Source organism: Meleagris gallopavo, chromosome 9 (assembly GCF_905368555.1).
Source record: "Meleagris gallopavo chromosome 9, MGAL_WU_HG_1.1, whole genome shotgun sequence".
Taxonomy (NCBI): domain Eukaryota; kingdom Metazoa; phylum Chordata; class Aves; order Galliformes; family Phasianidae; genus Meleagris; species Meleagris gallopavo.
Window position 1 is genome coordinate 16,623,161 of NC_139412.1, and position 14,210 is coordinate 16,637,370.

Genomic DNA, 14,210 nt, shown 5'->3' on the forward strand with positions numbered 1-14,210 from the left:
GTGTCTGGGATTTGACTGAAGATAACTAATTCACTCGTTCCCACTAGAGGGAGCGCTGTAGCCGTCGTAGTTCTTGAGAATTCAGCTGCCTGCAAATGATTTTTTTTTTGTTGTTACTTTACATCCTGTTTAAACAAAAAAATATTAGAGGAATTAAATTTAGTAGTAATTCTGGGGAAGAAGGTGATTGCATACTGTACCGCTGCTTTAAACTTCCCAATTTGTTTTGCATTCAGCCTTCCTCAGTGTGAGCTGTGGATTTTACACCTGGTAAGACTCTGTGCTGATAGAAAAACGAGCAGGCAGCTCTTAATGCACTGATTCTCATCATATAGATGCCTACTGTATCACTGGGAAGCAGCAGGGCGAAGATACAGTTGAGTGCCATTATTTTTTAGAATAATACCTTCTAAATGGGGCTTTGGGGCTTCCTTTGGAGCAGAGGAAAGTGCTGCTTCAGCTGGAGCTGTTCTGAAGTGAAGTCTTCTTTTTTTCTTTCTCCTTGTCTGACAGTTTTTATTAGTGCTAAAAAGCTTACTAATGCACTTTACAACTGAGAGAATGTGAGGATCTCTCCTTGGAATCTCAGGTTCGTTCTTGAAGCCAAGCTTTTATTGGTCCTGTACAGGGTTAGGAAGACATTGAGAAAATGCAAAGCAAAATGCAAGTTCTAGTCATTGAATGAAATACTTACTGAGACAAATTTTTGTTCAGTGCGTGGCTTGTAAGTTCTTTGATTCAAAATTATCAAAATACCTTAGCAGAGAGATGCTTTCTCACAATCGGTTGGAAAACTGCTGTTATCAGGCCTTGTGTGCTGACTGGTTGTGGGTGATCTGAGACTTCTTGTTGCAAGTGTATTTCTGGTCCTTGTGTCCACTGAGCTCCTGTAAGGAGGTGCAGCTTCTTCTTTCTATAAGTGCTTCTATGAGAAGTGTCTTGCAAATCCTGTGACCTACTGGCATTCACCTTCACAGAGTACTTGACCACTGTTTCTTCACTGTCAGGAGGACTGGTATCATGGCCTAGTGCTGAGAAAATCCTGGGCTTGGAAGTGCTCAGAAACATGGGTCTTTCTCCTGACTGCCTGCTAGAAGGGATGGTTTTGACTGTATTAGTTGGTTAAATGTTGTCATCTGAGTCTAACAACTTTAACGAGTTGCATTGTGCCAGTATATCTTCAAAATACAAGCTGCCTCATGTCTAGCAGCTGTTTGCCACATCTGCTGTGGGACAGTTGATATGATGCTGCTCAAATACACTTCATTTCAAAGCGGAGAGCTGACCTAAAGGGTGCTTGGTTCTGCTGTGACTACAGTGTGAAGCTTCTTGTGAATGCATTGCTTATTCCTGCTTATGTATGGGAAAAATTACAGAGCAAATGGTCTGAAAGCTAAGATGCCAAGTTCAGAATAGCTCTTCAGCATCTGCCTAGCTGCCTATCCATAAGGTGGCTGCTGTGGAGACTTCCTTCCTGGGCTCTCAGTAGCAGATTCTGGTAATTCTAGAATTTCTCTCCTAGGGAAAATGCGTGCCCAACTAATTTTGAAAGGAAGTAAACCTTTAAATGATGATTGTGGAGTAAAGAGCTTTAACAGAATCACAGAACTGTGGGGGTTGGAAAGAACCCTTAGAGATCATCGAGTCCAACCCCCTGCTAGAACAGGTTCCCTACAGCAGGTTGCACAGGTAAGGCGTCTGGATGGGTCTTGAATATCTCCAGAGAGGGAGACTCCACCTTTCTGGGCAGCCTGTTCCAGTGCTCTGTCACTCTCATGGTAAAGTTCTTCCTTGTGTTCCTCTCTGCCTGCTGCCCCTTGTTCTATTGTTCCTTGCTACAAGGAAGAGTCCGCTCCCATAGCTTGACTCCCACACTTCAGTTATTTATAAACAGTGATGGAGATCCCTCTCAGCCTTCTCCAGGCTGAACAGCCCCAGGTCTCTCAACCTTTCTTTGTGCAGAAGATGCTCCAGGCCCTTCATCATCTTTGTGGCCCTCACTGGACTCTTCCTAGGAGATCCCTGTCTATTTTGAAGTGAGGAGCTCAGATCTGAACACAGTGATCCAGATGTGGCTTCACCAGGGCAGAGCAGAGGGGGAGGATCACTTCTCTTGCTCTGCTGGCTGTGCTCTTTTTAATGCCCCCAGGGTCCCATTGGCCTTCTTGGCCACCAGGGCACACTGCTGGATCATGGCCAACCTGTTGTCCAACAGGACACCCAGGTCCTCTGCAGAGCTCCTTTCCAGCAGGTCAGCCCCTAACTTGTACTGATGTGTGCAGCGATTCCTTTCCAGGTGCAAGACTCTACACTTGCTCCTGTTGAACGTTATCAGATTCCTATCTGCCCAACTCTCCAGCCTGTCCAGGTCTCGCTGAATGGCAGCACAGCCTTCAGGCGTGTCAGCCACTCTTCCCAGCTTTGTATCATCAGCAAAATTGCTGAGGGTGGACTCTATCCCTTCCTCCAGGTTGTTGATGAAGATGCTGAACAAGACCGGACCCAGCACTGACTCCTGGGGAACACTTGTAGTTACAGACCTCCGACAGTGTGACACACGTGCTGCCTAAAAACCTACATAACTGTTTTGTATTTCTTATCTAGTTTCTGTCTACATTTCCTGAAAATAAGTGCTGCATGGCAGTCATGAAGACTGCGTAGGAGTTACTGAAAAGATGTTTTTAATTAATCATAGACCTTCATACTTGTTTAAGTAATTCTCATTTCTTTGTATTCGTTGCCATTCTTAGGTAGTTAAAAGGCACTTGATTTATTCCCTGCTTCCTTTATTCAAAGTAGAAACCGTTTAGTTGTGGGGTTTTGTTTCACTTTCTTGTCCTTTTTTTTTCTTTTTTTAAATACTAGGAACCAAGGAAGAGCAGAATCAAGTTCCTTTTAACAGCTGGCTAACTTTCATGAGTATGCAACACTGTTGGATATAGTTTAGATCACTTTTCAGACATAATGTCTCCTGTGTTCAACTTCAGTGATCAACTTTGCTCAGTAATCGATCAAACTGTCACATATTCATTTAACATTCTTTAAGTCATACCTGATATTGAGCCAACTCTGCTTGAAATAGTCCCTGTCTGGCAGTACAGGGTTCCAGGGCCTATCGGATGTAGGCTTGGTTAAGATCTTTTGCCTTGGAAAATTACCCATTTTTACTTTGGAAGTGATAACTTCAGAAACAATTTATATTGGCAGATCTAGGAGGCAGATACATACACATGCAAGCACAATGCAAGTATTTAATTTAATTAAATTCAAGGCGAAGAAAAAGGTGCCATGGTGCCAACAAATCTTTATGAAGCTTGAAAGAACTTTTTTTTTTCTGTTAAGTAGTTAATAAGGTGAATTTATTTACCAAATAGAAATTATTCACACTATATGTATGACTTATAAACATGTCGCTCAACAAACCTGTGTACTTCCTCCTGAAACAATTTAGCTCGTAAAACTGTTTGTAGAAGTTACAAATGTCAGCCAACCAAAAACGAAGCAGTCTAAAATCTCAGTACAAACCCATTTGTGGGCAGATAAACCCATTTGCAGGCAGATAAAATGAGTGTAATTTATGGTCGAGATACCTTATTGGCATATGTATTAAAATTCTGAAATATGTCTGTTTTTCTTAGTATTGCATTAGCTGTAATTTCTATGTAATGCTTCAATTCATTTATATATTTGCACAAGACACTATCTGATAAAAGAGTGCCAAACTGTGTGTAAGGAGGTCATCACTTTAGCTTAATTGCGCACGAATTTCCTGCGGACTCTGAAGCTTAAGACCAATAACAAGACTGCCACAGCTAGAATAAACTCATTAGCCTATAAATTTAGAGCTTCTACCTGCTTTGCAAAGGGAGAATCATCTCTAAATGAGCCTAGTAACATTGATTTGTGATTAATCATTTTACTTAGTGACTCATCTGTGATCACAGTACAACAAAAATGTCATGTTTGTTTAGTGGCATTAACTCCATTTATCTTCTCTGCATTCAAAGAATTGCTGGGTTGTCAATGTGGGATTGGGAATACAGCTGAGCAGTGCTGTTGCTAAAGGATTTATGATGTCAATTTATCTAAAACAGAGGTTAGACCACACAAAAGAATTTTTTTGACAAATGTTCCCTTCTTTGAGCACTAGTTATTCTACTTGATCAAGCCAAAACATTCACAGTGACAATTGTGTGTCTGCAAAAGCAAATTAATTTAACCCTAAAAATAATATTTATTGTAGTGGCTTCTGCTATTATTTTTTTAGGGCTGTCTGTGTAAGTTAACAATACTCTCAACTCTGTATTTTGCAAAATAAACCCAACTGTTGCCCATTACTAGAATGGCTTTAGTTTGCCATGTTATTATGACATTCCTAGTTAGATGCCTTCAGAAGTGTTTATGGGAAGTGATAGTCATCATCTTAAGGAAATATTCCATTAATGGCTCTGTGTTAAGAAATGTGATAAACTCTTCACATTTACTTTCATTAGATCAAAGAAGTCTGAAAAGAACTATATTGTTCTTTGCTAAGATTTGCATTGCTCAAAAACAGGAATTAGCACGTTAAGAATTGTTTTTATAGCCTTCCTTATTCAACAATGTCACGATGGCAAAGATCCTTTCCCAGTCCAGCAAATAGAGCACTTGGTCTGGAAAGGAGATGCCTGATGTCTCACGAGTGATGCCACGCTCCTGTGCCTTAACTGTTGGCAGTGTGCTTGTATTTTGCTATTCCTCTTCTACATTTCAGCTGTTGTGTTCAAAGTGAAGTCTCTTCCTTCAGATGTCTTTCTACAGCAGTCAGTGTTGCAGCACAAAGATCTTAACCAGGACTTCTGCTCATTGCCAAAGCGAAAACTGAAGATGAGTCACCCTCGTGAGCATTTCTGAATTGCCTTCATCTGTGCTCCCAGGGCTGACCCGGTCCTTTCCCCAGGTGATCAATCAGTGGTTCAGTGGTTCAGGCTGTGACTCAACAGTTCCCATACACCCAGTGAGACTAAACTTGTAAGAGTTGGATGTTTTGTCTTAGAATAATTGGATGTTGTGGGTCATGACAGAAGTCCAGAAAGATTTTGCTTGGCTAAGTATGCCCTGATTAGGTAGCATTATTAAAAATATTCGAATACTGGGGAAAGTGCTCTCTAGGTAGTCTATGGATAAGTAATATTTGTGCCACACAGGAGAGCAGATAGAAAGCAAAGTATAATTCCTATTTTCTGACATGTAGCACATACTAAAGCTGAACGTCATAACACAACGTGGGGCAGTACTGAAAAGAGCTGTAGCTACTTGTAATACAGATTCCTGATTTTTGTTCAGGGCTTTAGAGATACTTCCCAACAAAACAGAACCTGGAGTATGCAGAGCAAGCCATCTCTGAAGCTGAAGACTGGAAAAAGAGAAGTTACAAATGCTGAACTAGGTAGCTGCTGTTCTAGCCAAAAGGATTATTTTGCTCATCTTTGTATAGTGGTAAGATAATAAAAGGATTCGCACTGAATATCAGAATCATAAGAGGAGGAAAGATGGATCTGAGAAGGAAAGAAGAATCTTGGGAAAGTTTGGTAATGATCAACATGCACATCCAGGATGTTCAGTGAGGATGAAAAATACACATCTGTATTGCTTACTTAAAATAATAATCTGAGTTAGATCTCTATCTCAGGAAATTATTTTAAAATCACTCATACTTGCATGCATACATAAATATAACTGGCCTTTGGTTCTAGATCTAGAGATGTACTTTCAGGATTTCTTGTGACTCTGGAGGCTGAAACTTATCTTTAAAGGGAGAAACATATTCCTGCAATTTTATAATGGTATCACTGAAGCTTTAATAAAAACAATATCTACTTAGAAAGCTTGGATAATGCATTGGGAGATCATCAGTATTATCAGTATTATCAGTATCAGTGTGAGAAATCTTGAATTTAAAACAGTCTTGTTTGCGGCTTCTGTGGGAGGCCTTTTTTCTTTAACTTTACATCTCAGACAGCCCACTTTCTGTGCAGTTTTGTAACGATCAGTATGAACATGCTGGATCTGTTTAAATGAAATAAGCTGAATCGTTTAACCTAACATTCATTTGTTTGACTAAAGTCTCTTTAGAGCCACCTGATGGCTAGTGTGGCACAAAGATACTAGTGCTCCATGTGTACATAAATCATTAACTACTTAATTTGGGTTTGGAAACCAGAGGCAACAGAATGCTCCATGGAGAAGAAGCTAAGTTTGTCTCTCTCCATTGTGAACAAGCCGTCTCCAGAGACCTGGAATGCATTAGAAAGATGCACATCATGGTGGAGGTGAATATAGGTCTTCTGTTCCAGAAGAGCACAGCAGTTCTTGCAAGCAAGAAATGTACTGAAATCCAGGGTCTTCTCGTGTTGCTGAGACAAGAAAATTAACTGGAGCGGGAGGGATCTACTAATCTAGGCAGCCATTTTGTAGTACTGTCAAAAGAATAAGTAAAAGTTGAGAGGGAGCTTATTTTGGGTTTTGGAAGGTGACATGAGTAATAAGACTGCTTGATGATTAGAGAGAGAAGTTTTGGTGCTTATTTAATGCCACTCAGGATTTCATGCTTTAAACAGACCTGAAAGCCCCACGTCAGCAATATTTTTGTCATTCAGACCGACTCTTTCTCATCACTCCCCTTGTTCCTTTCCCAAGGTTATTTATTGAAGAGCTGTGTCCTGCTGACTGATGTTCTGAGAAGAATGTTATTGATGTTGGAACTTGTGCAAGGGATTCTGTCTTTGAGCTGGGGCAGGGCAAAAGATTTGGAACTTTGTAAAGGGAAGCCTTGAGAAGTTCAGTTTTTAGACATAAATTGATGGAGAGCAAGCGTAAGTATTCTGTAATGAGATCAGTGAAAGAACTCCGTTGTCTGAAGCTTTTGTTTAACTTGTCTAGTCAAATGAGGCTGGGTGGGTGTGTTTAGATCTGCTCAACGCATAGAGCCCCAGTGCTGTTTGTGTACTGAAGTTGGCTGATCCCATACCTGTCCCTGCCAGCCTGAGAGATGGTTTTGCCCCAGTTCATAGAGAGGAGGAACTGAGGTGCTGTGAGCAGAATGGGAAGCAGGACCCTCCATCCTTCTTCCTGACTTGACATTTTGTATCTATTCCTTTTTTTTCTTAAAATTGCAGCACTACCAGATTACACCTTTTCTTCTTCAAGTTGTTCAGTTGATAGAGTTGTGTGAAGAGTATGATAACTGGGGGTCTGCTGGTGTGTTCCCAAGTTCTTTTATTTGTGCCAACTTGCCACTCTGTTAACAGTGTGTAACTGCTTCAGGAGCAAGTGTTTTGTTTGGTATTTCAGTAATACATTTTTTTTAACTGAGTGGAGGGCTTTGCCTACCAAATCTCAGTGATAGTTAAGTTTTCTGTTTAGTAAAGCAGGCATTTGAGAAGTTTTGTTGTAAACATCAGGTGGGCTCTCTTATTCTTAGAGAATCATTACTCAAGTATTTGTGCCAATGTGTCTTAGTGTTTGATCTGTCCTAGATGAAATGTTTGCTTTGTCTTAAAATACATCGCACCTAAGTGGTACTACTTCAGATCTTGATGGAGGTACAAATTTGGAAGAGCAGTATATGACGGAATACCATTTTGGAAGGCAAACAGGAACGTCACGGAATCACAGAATTGTAATCACAGTCACTTCAACATAAGGATCTTAGCAGTGTGCTGGAAAATGAAATGTAAGTGGCAGTCAACATTCTAGCAGAGATTTGTTTTACTTTTTAGTATAAGACTTAGAGATTACTTGTCAGCTCTGATGGCTTGGAAGGTCAGCTACAGCGAAGAATAAATATATCGAAAGCAGTAGTAGTTTTTCAGGGGTAATGTTTTAATTTTCTTTCAAATATCAGGTGAAACCAACTCCAAAGAATCTAATACAATAAACCGTTGCTGTGTTCAAGACAGTAATGTAAGGAGTACTTTTTTTATAGTTGCTAATAGCAACTTATGTGGCGGACATAAGTACAGCGATTTAAAAGGGCACTGTGGTAATGTGAATTTCTTCAAGTAGTTAAATAGTAATGTCTTTCACCACAACAGCAATGTCAGCTCTGCTCCCAGTCACAAAGTGAAGGACAAATGAACTTGCTGCTTTTATTTGCTGGTTTTGTTTGTTGTTTGTTTGTGTTTAGTTTTTTTTTTTTGAATGAGAGGTTTTCAGAAAGCTGAAGTAACCAGTCTAATATGTAATTTTAACTTGATTTATTTGAATTAGTGAAATCTTCAGTAAGTACATCTTAGTGTACTTCTTAAATATTTCTCCTTAGAGATTAAACTTCCATTTACTTGGACTCCAGACTTTAATTGCAGCACCTGACAGATTTCTTGAGAAAGGAAAAGTGCTGAAAGAGGAAGGGAAGGTCATCGCACACAGAGCCATTGCACCGAGCAGGAGCATGCTTCAGCTGCTAATCTGAATGCCACGCGAGTGTGTACATGCAGCAGGAGGCACGGCTGAACCATTTACACTCTAGATTTCTTTTGTGTGTGTCGGTCAGGAGGCGTGTTTGTCTACTGTGAAAGAAGTTGCTTTTCTGTGTGGCGTTCCTGGCTGCGTGCTGCTGTGTGTGTAAGAGTGGCTGCATTCATGTTGCTCACAGAATCACAGAATGGCCCAGGTTGGAAGGGACCTCAAGGATCTCGAAGCTCCAACCCCGCTGCCACATGCAGGGCCACCAACCTCCACATTTAATACCGCACCAGTTTGCCCAGGGCCCCATCCAACCTGGCCTTGAACACCTCCAGGGATGGACGGGGCATCCACAGCCTCTCTGGGCAGCTGTTCCAGCACCTCACCACTCTCTCTGTAAAGAACGTCCCCCTGACATCCAACCTCAATCTTCCCTCCCTCAACTTGAAACCATTTCCCCTTGTCCTGCTGTTATCTCCCCTTTCAAAGAGTTGGTTAATGGGGGGACAGTGCTTAAAGCAAAACCCCAAGTAGGGATACTGTGCACAATGGCGTACAAACTTGTCAGAGGAGGCTGGTAATTAAATGACTAGTTGTCAGGGAATGTTCTAGAGATGGCATTCTCCCCGTGCCAAAATAGGTCCTAAAGGCATAGCTAATTTCAGATGTGATGCAGTTTGTTGTCTGCTACTGTATGTGTGGTGTGTATGTATGGTACGGCATGTGTGTTCTTAAAGACCAAGTGCTGTTGTCTTGGTTTGAGGCCTTTTTGCAAAGACTGTGGAAATTGTTAATGGGATTTTTCCTGCCCATGGTGAGGTCTGGACTTGGCAATGTCAAAGTGGAAATGAAACACCTGTGCTCTGTCCTGCTCCATCAGCTCTGGTCCGCTGCTAGCCCTGCTAAGCCATCCAGGTTGAAACGGCACAGACATCTGCCCTCCTTAAGTGCTGGTGCCTCTGTCCACCAGAGAGAATTCCATTGGGCAACAATGGAATTGGGTTGCTTGAAAAAACCCTATTCCAGGCTGGAGGCCTGTCTGTGAATTCTGCATGCTGCAGTGTCTCTGACTGGCTTCTGAGAGCCATGTTTGCAGACTCTGGCTTCAAGGTGTAGGAATAGTTCTTGTGTTAATGTAATTGTGGTAATTGTCCTTGGGACATCGCTTGGCTGTGCGGTACTCAGAAGTGTGGTCTTATGCCCTGCTGCTGTTTCTGAGCACGTCCAGTCGTAACTGAGAACCTGGGAAAGGCTCTGGGAACTTTACAGGGGGGAAGAAATGGTCAGTGTTTTTGAAAGATGTATTTTCTGTTATAACGGGGTAGAATATGGCCATAACATTATCGGTTCAATTAAAAGCACGTCAATAAAAGGCAGTTGTGTGCTACATAAAAGGGTCTTTTGTTGAAAACCGGCCTGAATTACGACTGTTTTATACGCATTAATTTGCTTTGTACATACAGAATGGAGCTGATTGAACAGCGTGATTGTCTGATGAGAGCTGAAAAGCAGCACTTGCTGTAGGTAATTTAAATTGAGCCCTATTATCACTTACGGATTTATTCTGCTTAGAATCAATAAGATGAAAAAGGGTCTGAAAGCTTTAAGCTAATGCTAATCACTTTTGGGTCAGTGACTCCTTGTGTTTAAGTCATGTACTTCTTCCTTGTCTTCACAGGGCTACTTAGAAAGTGAAATATTTAAAATATCTTCCGCTGAAAAGAACCTCCCCTCTTACTTCACAGAGAGCGTTTTGTTATACTGAAGAAGTTCCCTGAGAAGGAAGTGACACCAACCAAGAGCACAAAAAAGAGATGCTCTAGAAAGAAGTTCAGCATGAGTATCCCAGAGATTTTGATTTTAAAGCAGCGTTCTGTGGCTCTGGTGATTGAACTTGTCCTTAATGCACGGAGTGAAGCCAGGTTTGGGTAGTTCCTATTATGGCAACAGTTTTGTTTCTGGATAATTTCTCTTTTTGGGTTAGAGGTATCACTGGACTTGGGACAGAGAAGACTAAAAGGAGGGCAGAATCAAGCTGGCTTTGAAGCAATCAATTGTGGGAATACAATGAAACAGAATTAAAAAAGTGTGTTATTGATTAAATAGGACTGGAAATAAAAAATAAAAGTAGTTTGACAAACATAATTGTCTGATAAGACCTTGGTTGTTGTCTTCAGGGCTGCAGGCAAGAGACAAAGGTGTGCTGCATGAGGGGACAAGCTCTTAGAAGAATTCGACCCCCACTTTCTCCCCCCCCCCCCACCCCCCCCATCACTCTGAGCAAGGAGCTGTGCCACAGTTCCCAGCCCTCCAGACTTGCTCTGGTCCTTTTGGAGTTTAGGAACTGGTACCAAAAATACAGCCTGAATAGAAGGTGAGGAAAAATTGACTCCTATTGCAGTAAGAATGTCTACTGCATGAATAACGCCTATGTTATGAAAAAAAGTCATTTACTGGCTGTGTAGTGTGGATGGACTGTGCTCTTTGTAATGAAGCCAGGAAGGCAAGTGAGAGGAGTGTGCTGAACTGGATCTCTTTAAGAACTGGATTTGCAATTCTGTGACAGAGCTTACTGCTCTCCAAAATCTACAACTTCTCCCAGAGTGCAAGAGATGATACAGAAACAGCGCTGCAGTGAGAAGGGCCCCTTCAGTCTTGATTTTGCCATTTCTGCTATTGCAGCCCCTCCTCGTTTTGACAGAGCAGATCGTTCTGCAGGCAGGAGGGCATCCTGGGTGCTGCCTCCTGAAGTGCCGTGTGCTCCAGTAGTTCTGATCCTTTAGCAACACTAAGTGCTGCAAAAGGACAGCATGTCTTGCTGGAGGTGTGGGAGGTGCAGGGGAGGAGTCACAGTTACAATTAGTTTTTCAAGGCCCAGCTGAGCATCCCAGGCACTGCACCCTGTGGCATCTCTCATCAGGTGCAGGGAGGTTAGAGCTGGGCTGTAGAGTTGGAAAAGTAGTGTGATTAGGATGGTACTTTGCAGGTGTTGTAGTTGGAAAGACTGTGGTGGAAAAGAGACAACTGAAGAAGAAATGCTTACTGTATCTGAGAAATTGGGATGAATAGATATGCAATGGAAAACTCCAAAAAGAAAGGCTCTCCAGAAAGAGATCCTTCCCCAGTGGTGGTCAGCCCTTAAATGGGGTCTAGGAGATCACCCAGCTGAATTGCCTTCACCTGTGCTCCCATGGCTGATCCAGTCCTTGCCTCAGGTGATCAATCAGTGGTTCAGGCCGTGACTCCACAGTTCCCATACACAGGCATTTAAGCAATGGGTGCTTTTACAGCTACGGTTTTGCACGTAACACTGCTGTTGGAGGGGATTGCCAAGCCTTTGTTTTGTCACCAAGGTAGCTTTTCCTCCTTGTACTAACTTTCCCCAGATACTCTGGACCGTGACTTTAGTTTTAGCGCTTTTAGAGGAGTTTTAAAAAAGCATGTTAAACTTTCTTGTATTAAAATGGGTCGGCTAATATGCTTTCTTGCACTAAATAACTATAAAAACATCAAAGGTTTGGATAACTGTTAGCTGTGTATTTTGTAATGCCTATTGTATTTCCATTTTGTTAGCTCTATTTAAAGAGCGGTATTATCATGCCCCATTTCCTGTTAGATAGTTCTATTTGTCTGCACTACAGGAGGCAGGAGATTTTAGGTCCAGAAGAAATTATCTCTCAGTAAATTACTCCTAACTCCATTACTGAATACTAAGCACTCTCCCCTGGCTGTGCGAGCAGCTTGAAGAGATAACATTGCAATTTATTTATTTGTTTTGTCCCACGTATATAGGTGACACACGGACTCATCTGAGCAGAGACAGCGATAACTGACAGGTACATTAGATCAGACACATATAGCAAAGTTTACTTTGATTATGTAGTAAGTGTGAAGACGTACGGTAGCTGATGTCAGTTTGATCTCTCTTATAGTATATAATGGCTTGTCTCTTTCATGGCTGAATGGACACTAATTTTTGTCTAATAGGTAAGCTATCAGCTGAGAGTGTTTTAGAGAGTAGCCAGAGGTTTTTTTTATCCTACTGAAAGGGAAACCATTCGTGAAATTATTTTAAAATTTGTTTGGATTGCTTGTTGTATTCATTTTTCTCCTTCTCAAGTCCTCTGTTTACTCAAAGGTACTAAAGGTACAATATTTCTGAAGGACCTGCTGTGAATCTATTGCAATGTGTATGAGACCTTTCCATATTAAAATAGTTGCAGAGAACTGAATATATTCAGTCTGTTTTCATGTGTGTCTGCCAAACTGCAAAGTCTCTGCACCACTTTTTAAATTATAAAGGGAAAGGAGAAGCCATGTTCTGATATTATGACCCCTTTTCTACTCCCTTCTGGGCAACGTAGGAAGGATCTAAGACCGCAGTGTTTGTAGATGGTATGTTTTCTTATAGTTGTGTGGCCATGATTCTGGTTCCATTTATGAAAAATACCTTTTTAAAATACAGTTTGCGAGGCGTAATATAACAGATCTATAATGTATTTACATTAAAAATTGATAAGCTCTGGAAGGGAAGAAAAATGTTCCGTGTGTTGTGGCACAAAGGCAATTCCAGCAGAAACTCTTATGAGGAGCAGTCGCTTCTAAATTTTGGAGATGTCCATTTAAGAGAGGAAAAGAAAATCAAATTTTTGGTTACTGCAAGTGTGATAGAATTATTAACATCTCTGCACCCTGCTATGTGTAAGCTCATGGACTCAGGCTTATTTCAGCATGCTTCCCTCTTGTTTCTCACTAACAGGTTGAGCTGTTTTAGCTCTAATTCAAGTGATGCCGAGTGAGGTGCTAATCCCTGGCATGTGTGGAGCTTGTTCTTGTTCATTGGGTTTTTTGTCTTTCTACCTAAGTCATTACTGGTGTGTAGAACTTCTCATGGAAAAACATTGTGTCACTGGGGATGACGGGGACATGTAACAGTGAATGGACACCACCTTGTCAAAATCAGGATGGAGAAGATGTCTTTTCTTTCTGTTGGATCCAAATATTCTTCCGTAAGCAAATCTGCTGAATGCTTCAGTTTTGAGGCTGTAAAGAATTGTGTCAATATGCCTTTGCATATTTTTTTTTGCAAAGGGTCTGATAGCAGAAAACAAAACAAACCTTAATAATAATAAGGCTTAATTTTAATCACAAAAGGGGGATGCTTTTTAGACACTTCACAGATGTTAAATATTGAAAACTTCTGTTGACATAGAAATATGAATGTTTGTATCATTTCCTGAGGTATCACTCTGTTTCCTTTGCCTGTCGCATGTGAGAAGTGTACCTTGACTTGCATTAAATAAGTTATTGGAGGCTACTTTCCTCTGCCCTCAGTGGGAAGGTGTTTGCTTCAGATGAGCACTGTGGGTTTCCAGCCTTTTTCAGTTTACAGACTGGAAGGTTTCACAACTGCAAGTTTCAGAACTAACTGAGCCTGCAGAGTAGGGGCGAAGCAGTGAACTGAAGGACATTTTCAAGTGAATTGTGATATTGTCTAATAGTGAATTGTCCCTCTATTTCCACTGGGCTATGATTGATGTCCTTACGGTGTGACTGAAGTTCCTGTACCTTGGCTGCTGCTGGCCAGCTCATATAGTCACCAAGGTTGGAAAAGACCTCCAAGATCACCTAGTCCAACTGTCCATCTGTTAAACCTGCTATACCATGTCTCTTAGTACCACATCTGCACACCACACCTCCTGGCCGTGATCTCAACTGAAGCTCAAGACCAGCTTGTGGAAGCTGTGGTCATTGTGGATCTGCAC